We start from the raw sequence: 13,731 nt of genomic DNA on the forward strand, positions 1-13,731 counted from the left end.
TCCTACAACTAACCACTCATCAACTACTAACTGCATCATTCAACATTCTCCCTACTTTTTCTTCTTCTTCCCAAAGGAAAGGCTGCACATTCACCTTGGCTTTAAACACCTCAAACCGAGCAGCTGCTAGTGGCTTTGTGAAACCATCTGCAACTTGGTAACTTCCTGGCACATAGTTCACCAACACTTGCTTCAACGCTACCTTCTCACGAACAAAGTGAACATCGAGTTCAAAATGTTTACTCTTCTCATGATAAACTGGATTTGCTGTCATGGCTACAGCACTACTGTTATCACACCAAACTATAGGAGTTTTCTGCCTTGTAACACCCAAATCATTTAGAAGAGTATTCACCCACGTTGTTTCAGCAGTAACATCTGCTACACTTCTGTACTCAGCTTCCATAGTAGACCTGGAAACAGATTTTTGTTTCTTAGAGTTCCACATCACGAGATTGTCACCAACAAATACACAGTAACCTGAGACAAACTTGCGATCATCAGCACTTGCAGCCCAGTCAGCATCAGCAAAGGCAACTACATTGAACCCTGCTATTTCAGGTGCTATGACCAGGCCATGGTTAATTGTTCCCACCAAGTACCTCAAGATTCTTTTAACAGGAACAAGATGCTCTTGCTTTGGAGCATGCATATATTGTACTGCCTTGTTGACGCTGAAGGTTATGTCCGGGCGTGTGTGACACACATATAATAACACACCTACAACGCTCCGATATTCATATGCATCTTGAAGCAGTACCCCGGCGTCATGACTCAACTTGGCAGATGTAAGCATTGGTGTAGCAGCAGGATTAGCAGTGCTCATCTTGGTCTTCATTAGCAATTCAAGGATAAACTTCCTTTGGCTGAGAATTAACGAGCTACCACAACGTTTAATTTCTATACCCAAGAAGTAATGTAATTCACCAAGGTCTTTTAGTGCAATTTCCCTGCCAAGAAATTTCACAACTTCTTCAATCTGTACAACCGAACTCCCAGTCAGCACTATATCATCGACGTATACGAGTAAGTAAACACAGTATCCCCCTTCCCAGCGAATAAATAGAGAGGTGTCTGCTGAAGATTCTTTGAAACCAAACTTAAGTAGAGAATTTTTCAGTTTGTCGTGCCTGTAACATCCCAAACTATGGGTTAGTGACTTAATTGTAAAGTTTCAGAATTTGATGATTTAAGTAGAAGAATGGATTAGTTCAATGATTTATCTGGAAATAAATCCTAAAAGTTGTTAGTAATTATTAAAGGAATTAAAGGGCAAAATGTTCTTTTTATCTAAAAGATAATTATCTTATCTCTTTATTAAGAGATAAGCATGTAGGGAGATAATTCTCCAGAAACTCTCTTATCTTCTTCTTCCTCTCCTCCCGTATCTCTAAGCTCAAAGGTGAGTCTTCTACTTAGTTAATTTCTGGTTAAATTTAAGGTTGGGTTTTGATCATTAGATGATAACTAAGCTTAGGGAAAGCTTAAGTTATCTTAAGATTGAAAGATAAAGAAGTTATGAAAGATTAAAGAGAATGTGTTTCTAAATGAATTTCTAGAAAGAGTTGATAAAGGAATTTGACTTGTTATCAATCCAATTAAGACATACAAAGTAATATAATTGGATTTGAAACATGTTGCAAAATTGATGTAATTATTGAATTACATATGAAAGATAGGACTTTGAGGTTTAAGATGAAATAAATGAGTATAGATTGGTTTAAGTATGTGTACTAGAGTTAAGAATGAAAAAGGGGATGAAACATGAAGGTTTTAATCCAAAATAAATGAATTTTCGGGTTCAAAAAGAGGATTCTGGGCAGAGTGCATCGATATACATTCATAGTGCATCGATGCATCAAGGTTAAAACCCATAAATTGTTTGAAGGTGTATCGATGCACAGGTAATGCATCGATGCACTCTTTTAAAATAAAAACATCGAATGCAATTAGTGCATCGATGCATCCCAATAATAATACAACATCGAATGCATTTTATGCACCGATGCATCAGTAGTGCATCGATGCATACCTTCATTAAAAGATGAAATTGCTCTCTTAGTCTAAAGAGTGAACCATTAGAATATATTAGTTATAATACTGATATAAATCCATGTGTGATTATGTAGATACTAAACGTAAGCTTGTTCCGGAACAATCGAAGGATTAGAATCGAATCAAAGCAAAGCTAAGGTGAGTGCAATTTAATTTGTAATTATGTTATCGAATAAACATTGGCTTGCTATGAGCCAGTGATGGAGTTACTATGGTAGGAAGTGACTCCTAACATATTATTTGATTTGTGATTGATGTAATTTTTACGTGTGCATGATTACATGTATATGCGCTATGTGGTATTGACATAAGTGACTATAGGATCACGAACTATGTAGAATAGCAAGGACTTATGTGATAACAAGAGAAAATGATATAAACTAGGTGGAATAGATATAAATGATAAGTTAAACGACATGGACATATGTGATTATGAACATGTGATATAAGGTATAAGCTAAAGAATTATATATGAGATAAGACAGATATATGTGGTTATAAGAAACATGATATGAAAAATATGAGAAAAGGAAATTGTAATATGTGATACATGTGATATGTTATGAAATATATGGTTACACATACATGTGGTATGTGATAGAAGAGAAAGAACAAGTGATATGAAATGGTATAGATGATAATGCCCATGTTATGTGATATGAGAGCTAGGGGTATAGTTGACATGCCAAGAGTCGAGGGTTTACCTATGTTCTACGGAACATATGGACAGTTTACCTAGGTTCTTTGGGACCTATGGACAGTTGCTGAGGTTCTTTATGACCTCTGGATAGTTACCGGGGTCTTTGTGACCTATGGATAGGTCCTTCGGGACATTTATATGAGCTGTGGTGACAGCATAGTGGTGCACAACCTCAATAGACTCACATATCTACAGTTCTCACAGGTGCACATGGGCTAATAAGAGATAACATTGAATGTAATGTATGTGATGTATATATGTGTTTTGTGATATGAATTATATGATATGAACTTAATTGATCATATAAATAAGAGAATATAAATATGAAAGGTGCATAGTAGGAATTATTATATGTATATGTGGGTGGGATGATTGTATGTGATATGTTAGTAGAAATTGTTCAAGCATGATTACAAGTTGGAGTTTTATTATATGTTTTATGCCTCACTAAGTCATCGACTTAGCGTGTGATTGTTTCACACGTAGATTCGAGAAGAATATAGAGAGCAATGTGGAGCAAGACAAGTCAGTATCTCCTTTACAAAGTTCATATCAGAAAATATATGTATTTGGCATGTAAATAAATATTTGAATTCGATATACTCAAATTGGTTTTGTAAAATCATATGATACTAATTTATGTAAATTAGTCAATTGTATTTAGTAAAAGTTTTAAAATTATTCATTATTTTGTTCAAGTAAAGGTTTTGAAAAATCAATGTAACACCTCGGACTTGTATTCGGGTCAGGTACGTGTTGAGGGTGTTACAGTGCCAATTCCGAGGGGCTTGGCGTAAACCATACAAGGCCTTCTCTAATCTGCACACCAAGGGACTACCGTCAGGTGCCACTTGCTCGAAGCCTGGTGGCTGCTGCGTGAAAACCTCTTCATGCAATTCACCATACAGAAATACGTTGTTCACATCAACCTGGCATAATTGCCAGCCATTGGTAACAACTATTGAAAGTACCACATTCAATGTCGTAAATCGAATAACTGGACTAAACGTTTCTCCAAAATCGTGTCCTGGTATTTGAGAGAAACCTTTAGCCACTAACCTTGCTTTATATCTACTAACAGAGCCATCTGGGTTCTTTTTCACTTTGAACAACCACTTGCACCCCACAACCGAGCAACCTTCAGGTAATTTTACTAATGACCACGTGTCATTCTTCCTCAGTGCTTCAAATTCAGAATGCACAGATGCTCTCCAGTAAGGTGACTGTAATGCTTCATGAACATTAAGGGGTTCTATGTCTGCATAACTGACCACAAATAGTTTAGGCTTAAATATCTCGCACTTACTCCTCGTCATCATCGAATGATGATTTATCACACTAGCAACATTGTCATCTCTTGTGGAGATAGTATTATCAACTGGAGCAGTTACTACCACAGGTTGACTCGTATTTGTTGACTCAACAACTTTAGTCGAGCCACCTTCTTCATGCATATCTTCATGAGCATTAGCTTCTAGTGAAGACTCACCCAGGTCAGTCATATTTTGGCCAGTATGACCAGAGTTTTCACCAACAGTATCACCATTTGAACTGGCCACTTCCTGCGAAACTGCTGCAGCTAATTCGGCTAGGTTCATACCATTGATTGTTGTTCTTGAGCCTGGACCAGCAATATTATCTCGAAATTGTTTCATGTCAGCAACAACTTCAAGTTCTGCATACCTTAGTTTATTGACTTGATTAATGTCCCCCATTCCTCCAATCCCTGCAAATGGAAATGAAAACTCATCAAAGATAACATGCCTGGAAATATATATCCTGCCACTAGTTGCTAAACACATGTAGCCTTTGTGCTGAGGGCTATAACCAAGAAATGTGCAAGGCTGGGAACGGAACTCAAGCTTGTGATGTTGAAACAATCTTAGGTGAGGAAAACATTTACAGCCAAAAACTCTCATGAAATCATAATTTGGCTTCAGTTCAAACAACTTCTTATAGGGCGACAGTCCTTCTAAAACTCTAGTGGGAAGTCAGTTGATGAGGAACACATCTGTAACAGTTGCATAGTACCAGTAACGTAAGGGCATAGCAGCTTGTGCTAACAAAACTAGGGCAAGTTCAATGATGTGTTGATGCTTTCTTTCGACCATACCATTCTGTTCAGACGTATGCGGACAGGCAACACGATGAACAATTCCTTCTCTTAGCAACACAACTGAGAGGCTGTGATACTCTCCACCCCAATTGCTTTGCACAGCCTTCACAGCCAGCCCAAATTGAGTTGTCACCATCTGTTGAAACGCCTTAAATATGTGAACAGCCTGTGACCTATCTTTTAAAAAATAGACCCAAGTGTGCCTTGAGTAAGCATCAACAAAAGACAAGTAATAGTGAAAACCATTCGAGACTACATGAGCTGGTCACCATATGTCAATGTATACTAGTTGGAAGGGTTTAGTACAGACAGTTTTAGAGTAACAGAATGACAGCTTATGGCTTTTACTAATGTAACAGGCTTCACAGGCTTTATTCATATTTTTGCTTACTTGTACATCCATAGCTTTGCAAACACTAGCAACTGTTTCAAACGTTGCATGACCTAACCTTCTATGCCAAATATTGTAAGAATCACTAGCTGAAACAACATTTATACATGCATTTTTACAAGAACTTGAGATAGTTGTATTAGGAAACATATAGAGCTCGTCTTGCATTATTCCTTGAAGAATCACCTCTCCACTAATTGCATCACGAACACAGCAACCGTGTGCATAAAATTCAAACATCACATTATTGTCCCAAGCAAACTTAGACACAGACAACAAGTTTTGTGTTATGCCAGGTACATGGAGCAAGTCATTAACCAGAAGTATTCTAGAAGCAGTTTTCACTACTGTGTTGCCAACTAAACCAACAGGTAATGAAACACCATCACCGACGACTAACTTACCTGGACCATTACATTCAGTTTTGCAGGTTACAACATCCGCATTCGGAGTAACATGATGGGTGGCGCCGGAGTCAACAACCCACTAATCTTGCTCAGCTACAGAGTTATCAGCATTAGTTGAAGCATATAACCGAGACCCCTTCGAAGAACACATGCATGCACACTTGTTATACGCAGCAGTGTGAGCATGGGCAGAATCTTCATCATACCTAGATTGAACATTACTGACTATTTGAAAGGACTCATCATAACGATGCCAACATCTGTCAACTAGATGTCCAATTTTACCACAAAGTTGGCACTGAACCCGTGGTCTTCCTTGCCCTCGACCCGCACGACCGCCTGACCTGCCACCTGATCGAGCAGTGGTCACATGGTTTTTGTCATAGTTCGAGTAGAATCGTTTGGAGTGATCACTTGGTCCAGCCCCTCGGGCAACATGAGTCACAGCCATCACCGTTTCTTCTTGAGCATCGAAACCAACAATTTGAGTTTCTGCATCTATTAACATAGTGCATACCTTATCCAAGGGTAGAACGTCACCACTTGAAGTAATCAAAGCCATGAATGGTTGATATCCACGGGGTAGTCCTTTCAAAATGCTAGCAATATGTCCCACAAGTGGAACCGGGCTCCCACACGAGGCCAATGCATCATAAATCTCTTTGACTTTAGCAATGTAAACTCTCATACTATCTTCACCTTTCTTGAGAGACTGTAATTTGCAGTGTATACTCATTACCGAGGTTGAAGACCTCGTTGCAAAATATTACAACACCGTAGCCCATATGGATGAGGCAGTCTCAGCTCCCACAAACTGAGATAAAAGGTGTGAACTAATGGTAGAAAGCAGCCAAGATGCTAATGCACTATCTTGAGCTATAAATTCATCATAAGCTTCAATTGGAACCAAGTTGCCATCTTCATCAATTGTCATCTCTAGTGGTGACTGCATTACACCGGTGAGGAGTTGCTCAAGCTTATGGCTGCGAACAGTAAGCAAGACTTGTTGTTTCCACAACAAGAAGTTGGTTTCATTGAGTACCACATTGATTTTCTTGTTAGTGAACATTGAATCACATTCTCCAGAAGTAAAAAGAACAAGAAGACGATTAAAGAATCTGGTAATCAACCAAGAGTACCATACCAAGTGTAACACCCCAACCCATATCCGACCCGGATACGAATCCGAGGTGTCACATTGACCTTTTAAAACATGTACTTGTATAAAATAGTGAGTAATTTAAAACTTTTATAACATATAAATGACTAATTTACATAAAAGACATTTTCATTATTACAAAACCAATCAGAGCGTGTATATTTCACTTATTTATTTACATATAACTATTCAAAACATTTATAAAACTGTTCATAGCTTAAACAATACATTCTTTTTAAAACATGCCAACTAGAACTTTATATACTAAAATACATATTATTCACCTCTTTTCTGATCTGACCTTTAGTAAGGAGAACTGACCTGTCTTGCTCCACATTGCTCTTTACTCTTCTCGGAACCTACGTGTAAATCACTTACACGCTAAGTCAAAGACTTAGTGAGGCAATAAACATATAAGGTAAACGATAACTAATAATCATCCATAAACAATTACTACTATCATTTCATACAACTCGTACTTTTACATGTAACAAATATATATACATACATATATGTCATTATCATTCATATCTCTTATCTCATGTTCCTATGATCTCTTATGTCCATATCATATATCTTATAAACTTATTATTATATCATCTTTTCAATCAATTATACTCATTCACATATACCTTAACCTGTACTCATGTATATCATATAACATATACCATATATACTATCATAAAACACGTACACCCAGGCAACTATAATATCATCTTCATTTTTATTAATATTATCTATTTAATAGCCCATGATACACATGTGAGAACTAAAGATATGCGAGTACATAGAGGTTGTGCACTAATGCTGTCACCACAGCTCATATAATTGCACCGAAGTGCCACATATAATTGCACCGGAGTGCCGCGTAAAATTGCACCGTAGTGCCATATAATAATGTCCATAAGGACCACATATCATTCCTTAAGAATCATATACATATACTAGGGATCAAGTATGTGTCCCACCAAACTTCACACATGTTCCAAAGAATACATATATGTCTCGAAGGACCACATAGACCCTCGACTCTTGGCATGCCAACTATACCCCTAGCTCTCATGACACATAGCATGGGCATTATCTTTTATATCCTTTTACATATTCATGTAACCATATCATATATTCATATAAGCTCATGGTTTCATTCACATATACATGTAATCACGTAGTTCATGTCAATTCTCATATGAGTTCATATTTATATAAACATATGATTCACTTTCACGTATCACATATACATTCTCTTTCATATAGCTCATAACATTTCTCATGTGTTCATATGATATGTAAATCATTGTCATCTCATCATGTTATCACATAAACATATAATCTTACAATACATACAAAAACACCTCAATACATATATTCACATATACCTATCATTTCATTATCCTTATTATTATTCTTATCATCACCATTAATCCTTTTTACTTACCATATTCATATCAATAACACATATACTCATGCACACATATAAATCATAACAAATACATACTTCTATGAATTCATGTTTTTTCACTATTGGAAATAGACTTATTGTAACATCCTCAATATCGGGTTAGTGATCAGATTGTAAAGTTTCAGAAATTGGTGACTAAAGTAGAAGAATGAAATAGTTCAATGATTTATTTTGAAATATTACTTGAAAGATGTTAGTAATTATAAGGTGAATTGAAGGGCAAAAGGGTAATTTGCAAAAAAAAATATTTAAATATGGTTATATATTAAACACGTGGAAGGGAAGAGGAAAAAAGTGGTTTACAGAATTCTCTTTATCTTTCTTCTTCTTTCACGCGTGAAAGCCAAGTGCCAAATGTGAGTTTTCTGATTATTGAGTTCTTGGTTAAATTTAAGATTTGAGTTTTGATTATTAGATGATAATTAAGCTTAAAGAAAGCTTAAATCATCTTAAAAGCAAAGGATGGTGGAGTTAGGAGAGATTAAAGATTTAGAGTTTATAAATGAAATCTTGGAATAGAGTTCATTACTCAAATTGGAAGATAAATTTGACTTGTCAAGGGTTAAATTAAGAGATATGAAGTGATAAAATGAGTTTTAAAACATGTTGAAAATCTGGTATAATTCTTGAAGTTAATAAAGAGGAGAGGATATTAAGGTTCAAGACGAGAAAAATGAATATAAATGAGTTTGAATAAGAGTAAGTAAGTTGAGAATACAAATGGAATGATACATGAAGTAATTAAGTTGAAAAGAGGGGATTTTCGGGCATAAATTGGATTTCTGGGCTATGTGCACCGATGCACATTCAAGGTGCACCGATGCACATTCAAGGTGCACCGATGCATCAAGGGTAAATTTCCAGAAATTGTTCATTCTGTATCGATGCACAGGAAGTGCATCGATGCACCAATTAAAAATGGAAACATCGAATGCAATTAATGCATCGATGCATAAGGAGTGCATCGATGCACATGTTAAGGGATGCATCGATACATTGTAGAATGCATCGATGCACTTCAAGGGAAATAGAATTATACCTTTCTTTTGGTCTGAGAAATGATAGATTGGAGTATATCAATTGGATACTAATATGTATCAATGTATGATTATATAGATATCGAGCACGAACAAGTCCCGGAACGATTATCAAGTTATGATTCGATCGCAAGAGAGGAAGTTATAAAAATAGATTGGAACTTAGTGAGGCCAAGGTGAGTGCGTATTATTTTATATATGATGTTTAATGGGAAATAAGACTTGCGACAAGTCTAATTTCTATAGTATTGTGAATGACGCATGAACATGAACATGTGTTTGTTATGAGTGTCTGAGCTATATGTTATGGTATGTGTTGACATGTTATTATATATGTATTTCATGGTTGATGTGAATATATGCTATGTTATGATGATATGATAAGAAATTATATGAATATAAAAGAGAAGTTATGTGATACGATCGTTGAGATATATAGAAATGGAATATAAGATTACGCGAATACATGATAGGAGATAAATTAAGTAATAATATGAGAATATGGTAAAAAGCGAGTTTAGAAGAAATGATGGGAATGAAGTACTCAAGTGTAAAGGTTATATAAACAATAAGAATGTGAGTTGGGTAAGTGAATAGTGGTATGAACATTTATGTGAAATAGTAAAATAGAATTATATCATTGAATGAGAATTGAAACAAGATAGATAATATTGACCTATATGATGATATGAGACTTGAACATAAGTGATAATAGGAACATATAAGATGAGTTAGATGGGAAATATACATATGCTTAAATAAAATTATGATATATGGTTTGTATGATGGAAATCTACGTAGTCATATTAGAAAGTTATAGGTACTATATGAATTGAACTAGGTAAATAGATTAGATTAATATATAAATGAAATAATAGAAGTGACATATGTTTATGAGTATGACAGATGTGATATGATCTAGGTGAATATCATAGAATGAGGTATAAGTTATATGATATAATATAAGTTATTTTATACATATATGATATAAGCTATTAATCAGGACATATGAGATTATGAGAAGAAGAATATAAATGATGTGAATACAAGTATAGGAAAATGATATATATATATATAGGAAGATGACTATATATATATATATATATATATGATAAGATATAAAAATAAGATATAAGCAATGTGACAAGAAATGTGAAATAATATAAAAAATGGATATGAGCTACATGATATGTGAAAGTGATTTACGTGTTTATACGTATATGTGATTCAACTTATGTGACATAATCTACGTACTATGTGAAAGTGAACTACCTGTTTATGTGAAAATATGAAATGACATAAATGATGATGCCCATGTTATGTGTTATGAGAGCTAGGGTATAGTTGGCATGCCAAGAGTCGAGGGTCTACGCGGTCCTTCGGGACATATATGTATTCTTTGGAACATGTGTGAGGTCTTTTGAGACACATACTTGTTCCTTGGTATATGTATATGATTCCAAAGGAATGATATGTGGTCCTTAGGGATAACCTTATATGGCACTTCGGTGCATTTCTATGAGACACTACGGTGCAATTCTACGTGGCACTTCGGTGCATTTATACGAGCTGTGGTGACAGCATAGTGCACAACCTCAATAGACTCACATATCTACAGTTCTCACAGATGTACATGGGCTAACAAAGAGATAATAATAAACATATATATTACATGTAAAGTATATGCTTTTGTGATATGAATTGTATTATATGATTGATATGATGATGTGTATATGTGTACATTTGATTATATGAAATGTTATATTGTTTTAATCAGATAGCATGATATGATATGATATGATATGTTCATGCATGATTAAGTAGTTAGAGTTACTTTAATGTGTTTAATGCCTCACTAAGTCATCGACTTAGCGTGTGATTGTTTCACACGTAGGTTACCGAAGTGAGAAGAGTAAAGAGCAATGTGGAGCAAGACATGTCAGTTCTCCTTACCAAATGTCAGATCAGAAGAAAGGTGAATAATATGTATTTTAATACATAAAGTTCTAGTTGGCATGTATTCAAGATAATATATTGTATAAGCTCTGAATAGTACAATAAAGGTTTTGAATAAGTTATATGTAATAATAAATTTTAAATTACTCACTATTTTATACAAGTAAAAGGTTTTTGAAAAGTCAATGTGACACTTTGGACTCGGATCTGGGTCGGATACGAGTTGGGGGTGTTACATTTAATGGTATTAGAGCTACGGTTTAGCCGATTCTCGGCATAAACTAAAGTCCAAAGTGTCATAAAATGTGTACATGACAACATAGATTGAAAATTTCTGATCTGATAGGGTAAGGAGTATGTTGTCTTGCCAATAGAACAAGTTTTGTATAATATAGTAGAAATTGATTATAGAAATTATCGAAGTGAATCGATAGCTGACAAATCTGATGGTGATAGCAATTCACATGCCCTGGCCAGGCAAGATGAAGAGCAGAAACCTCAGAAAGTGTCTTATAAGATTAAAGGTGGATTTCAGAAATTGAAATCATATTTGAATAGTGATAAAAGGTTTTCACTGTTTCGAATCGAAAAAGTGATATGGAGAAGTTTTGTTATAAAGTGAATAAGATAGAATATGGTGAGCAAGTGTCACCATAAGGACGTTAAAAGATCTAAAGATGTGATTAGAATTTGTGGAGAATTCGAGAATAAGTGCATCAGTGACAAGCATATAAGATATATACAACCAGAGTTGATGAGTTTGAAATAAAGGAATAGTACCGTATATAAGCAAGAATGTGGATAGATTAAGGGTTTGCATTTTGGATGGACAGAGTTAGCGTTGGCTAACCAGATTATGTGATGGAAAATGTATAGAATTTAATATTTTGAGATGTTCTCAGGATAAGACAACCAAATATAAAATGGATCTGGATATAGTTGTATATTTGGACCATAGTAAGGTGATATAGTAAAGGAAATAAGGATTTGTATATTTGAGTAAAGCTGAGGATTGATAAGAAGAGTTTGAGAATGTATATATCAATGATCATTTTATAAGATAAATGAAGTTATGATGTTGAGATTGAATAACGAATATTTCAGGATGTATGAGAATGGAGGTGAAATTGACAAGTTAAGTAAACGAATTTTGTGATAATTTCGATTGGAAAGGATGTATGTGATTGGTTGACTAGGGTTTGTGCCCTCGATTGGACAGATGTTATTGATTAATTGTCAGAGTAAAAGTGATAAGATTGGAAGAAAAGGTAAAGTTGAGTTAATCAATTATGATGTGAAATGAATGTAGTTGTGTATTCTGATCAGATAACTATGATGTAGAAAAGAAGATAAGTACTTGCATGAAACCTTAAGGAAGGAAAATACAAGTATAAGAAATGATAAAGAATGAAGTTTTGTATAAGTAAATGGGTTATCAAAGTTGAGGATGCCATAAAGATTGATACATAGAGATGAGTATAAGTGATAAGACAAGAGTATGTGAACATAAAAGGAAATATATGATTTGGGGTATAAGGAATAAATAAATGAGTAATAGAGTAAAGAAATGAAAGGAATTTAGTTAAAGGATCAGATACAATAAGGGTTATATGGAAGTGTAGATGATAATTTTGATATAAAAGTAAGAAAAGTATGCAAGGTGATGTAAAAAGATTCTTTAAACTGTATTTTGAATCATATTTAAAGAAGATTTAAGGTAGTGTTTTTGGTTAAATGATGATGGAAAACGAATTTGGTTATTATTGTAAGGCAGTTAGAGATGAATTTATGATGTTGAGTGGTGAAAATGGATGTTACTGTCTACATGATTAGTGATATTATATGAAGTCACAAAAATGGTCAAAGGAAAATGCATAATGGAAGGAGAGAAAAGACAAAAAGGGATTAAAGTTACTAGTTACTGTTTATATGATCAGTGACAGTAGATAAATATATAGAGGAAAAATGTTGTTGAAGAAATAAAGGAAGAAAAGATTAAGAAATGAGGTAATATGAGAACAATAGAAGATGTGTTATTATTGATTTGTTCAGCGAAAATTCGAGGATGAATTTTCTGTAAAGGAGGGGAGATTTGTAACATCCTCAATATCGGGTTAGTGATCAGATTGTAAAGTTTCAGAAATTGGTGACTAAAGTAGAAGAATGAAATAGTTCAATGATTTATTTTGAAATATTACTTGAAAGATGTTAGTAATTATAAGGTGAATTGAAGGGCAAAAGGGTCATTTGCAAGGAAAATATTTAAATATGGTTATATATTAAACACGTGGAAGGGAAGAGGAAACAAAGTGGTTTACAGAATTCTCTTTATCTTTCTTCTTCCTTCACGCGTGAAAGCCAAGTGCCAAAGGTGAGATTTCTGATTATTGAGTTCTTGGTTAAATTTAAGATTTGAGTTTTGATTATTAGATGATAATTAAGCTTAAA

The sequence above is a fragment of the Hibiscus syriacus genome, unplaced genomic scaffold, assembly GCF_006381635.1.
Source record: "Hibiscus syriacus cultivar Baekdansim isolate YM2019G1 unplaced genomic scaffold, ASM638163v2 tig00110332_pilon, whole genome shotgun sequence".
NCBI lineage: Eukaryota > Viridiplantae > Streptophyta > Magnoliopsida > Malvales > Malvaceae > Hibiscus > Hibiscus syriacus.